Here is a 3,065-nt window from a genome sequence, read left to right on the forward strand (position 1 = left end):
TCCACAAAATCGCTTTATAAAAGCCTTAGAATTTTTAAGCGCTAAAAGCGACGTTGAGATCACTGTGCAAACGTTTTTAGCAGATGAGACAATGAGGTAGGAAAAAGGGATCTCTGAATCTCTGCTCAGAAGTTCTGGAAGAGTGGCTTCTGCACTTCTGAGGTATGGCCCCAAACAGGTCATTGGAGAACTCATTAGCAAACATTAAGCGCCTGCTGTGTACCATACATGTCTCGGTGCCAAGATTTCAAGGTAAGACATAGTGCTGGGCCTTTAAGAAGTTTATAGCCTTGTGGGGAGACAGAGGCATCAATGAAAATGTGATTAGTGCTATAATATGTGTTTGTACCTGTTCCTGTAGGAGCATGGAAAGGGAAGCAGCTAATTCCCCTTTAGAAGTTACTCTTGGTAGAGATTTTAGTGTAGAGTTCTGAAGCATGAGGAAGAGAATGCCAGGCAAACAAGGATGGGGGAGGAAAGGACTTCCACAAACAGAAAGAAGCAAGTGAAAAGGTTAGAAAAGTTTCAAAGTACACGGTGTGTCCTGGGAACTGGGAGAAGTTAGATGTGGCTGAATTGCCGCTGAAGCAAGCAAGGCCAGGCCACACCACACACTACAGGCCCAGAGAGCCAGAACTTTCTGGAGGTGGTACGTGGTTGGGAAACTATTAAGGGTTTTAAGCAAGGACAGAGTTTAAGGTTTTCAAATGTCATCACATACGAGTTTTGGAAAGTTACCTCTGGAATCATGGTGGAAGACAAATAGATAACAGTGAAGAGGTTATTTCCAGAGGAAAAAGTAGGCCCTAACTAGGGCAGTGAAAGTACCAGTTGGAAGATCGGGACAGCTCTAGAGATATTTAGGAAATAGTAAAGCAGGACCTAGTGGTCGATTGCACATGGAGGGTAATGCAGAGGAGGAGTAGTCTAGACTGCCTCCCAGATTTCTGGCTGGGGCAAGCAGGCAGGGGACTGTGCCATTTGTCAAGAGAAACAATGTATAGAGAGGAGGAATTTTAGGAGGAATGGGATGAGTTCTGTCTTAAACTTGTTGAGTAGGGGGTGCATTTGGGACACCTGAGTGCAGTACCTTGTAAGCAGCCAGACAAACAAAGTTCCTAGGAGAGAAGATCCAAGCTGCAGGATCCATCAGGAATTATCAGCATTCAGATATTTCCTGAAGCCAGGGACAGGGGGAAGGCAGCCAGGGAGAGAAGACCTAGGATGGAACATGGCAGAACACCAGTGTTCTAGGGCTGGATGGGGAAAGAGGAGCCTTTGAAAGAAACAGATGGAGACCAGAGAGGGAAGAGGAGACCAAGGAGGGAGCGGCATTGATGAAGCCGAGGAAGGAAAGGACTGGTGACCAAGGTGGAAGGCGGCAGGGTGAACAATACAACCGGGCTAAAAAGCAACTGCTACTCTTTTCAGAATGTCTCAGTGATCTTGACCTAAGCAATTGTAGTTTCTGTTGTATGTGTGTAATGGATCCAGATAATAGCAGGTAGAGAAGGTGAGATCATGGGGACAGAGAACATAGCTCATTTCCCTGGTACTTTGGCCCTGGAGGGAAGGAGAGAGATGATGAGAAAAGCATTTTTGTAGTTGTACTTCTGTTTGTTTTCCTGATTTGATATACCTGGTCTTAATTGCACAGTGCTGAGGCGAAAGCAGGTGGAGAGAGAAAGGCAGAATAGTCTATGAAGTTCTCTGAGGATCTGTTCCCGCCTCAGTGCAGTGGTGGCACCAGTATCTCCCTGGTGAATCTCACAGTGTTGATGGGAGTTCAGATAAACCAGGCATTAAGATAGTGATTTAAAATTGCCATTGGGGAGAAACTGAGTCCGAAAGATGTTAAAGTGACTTATTAAATCAGCCAATTAATGACAGACTGAGGAGTCTATGGGGAAAGTTCTATAAAAACTCTGTGAAAGGTTTTTTTTGGTTTTTTTTTTTGCGGTATGCGGGCCTCTCACTGTTGTGGCCTCTCCCGTTGCAGAGCACAGGCTCCGGACGCGCAGGCTCAGCGGCCATGGCTCACGGGCCCAGCCACTCCGCGGCATGTGGGATCCTCCCAGACCGGGGCACGAACCCGTGTCCCCTGCATCGGCAGGCGGACTCTCAACCACTGCGCCACCAGGGAAGCCCCGAAAGGTATTTTTATGAAAGTTCCCCCAAATATTCCTAATTTTGAACATCAGGATTTGCATATATCAATATAGCTGTCTTCTCAAAAAATGTGTCATTGGTAAAGCCAATGGCATTGTGGGTATTTATATTTATACATGTACGGATCCTCAGTGTGTTTTGAGAGACTTGGGAGATGTACCATATCAGTTAGAACATGCGTTATTTAGTCAGACAGACTTGCATTTAATTCTAAACCCTGAGAATTATTTGCTGTGGGACAAATAGGTTAATCTCACTGAGCTTCAGTGTTGTTTTTTTCCAATATAGAAATGGAACAAATTATAGCTGACATACAGATGTTTTGTGAGGATTAGGTACTATACTGTATTCAAGTGTTTGGCAGATATTTGATTACTTATATTTCAACTTACTTTTTTAAAATAAATTTATTTATTTATTTCTGGCTGCATTGGGTGTTGCTGCACGTGGGCTTTCTTTAGTTGCAGCATGTGGGGACTACTCTTCGTTGCGGTGTGCGGGCTTCTCATTGCAGCGGCTTCTCTTGTTGTAGAGCACAGGCTCTAGGCACGTGGGCTCAGTAGTTGTGGCTCGTGGGCTCTAGAGTGCAGGCTCAGTAGTTGTGGCGCACGGGCTTAATTGCTCCACGGCATGTGGGATCTTCCTGGAGGGCTCAAACCCATGTCTCCTGCATTGGCAGGCAGATTCTTAACCACTGTGCCACCATGGAAGCCCTCAATTTACCTTTAAACTATGAAATTCATAAATATTCAGTCAATTGGGAAAAAATTAAAAGTCCAAGACTATTATAAACTTAAGAGTGTAATTTAAGTCTATTTAAGAGAAGTCCTAGTTCAAGCCCTTGTCTTAAGGCAGCAGTCCTCAGAGTGTGGTCCCCAGAACCGTGGAGGGGTGGG

This window comes from Orcinus orca, chromosome 4 (assembly GCF_937001465.1).
Source record: "Orcinus orca chromosome 4, mOrcOrc1.1, whole genome shotgun sequence".
NCBI classification, from domain to species: domain Eukaryota; kingdom Metazoa; phylum Chordata; class Mammalia; order Artiodactyla; family Delphinidae; genus Orcinus; species Orcinus orca.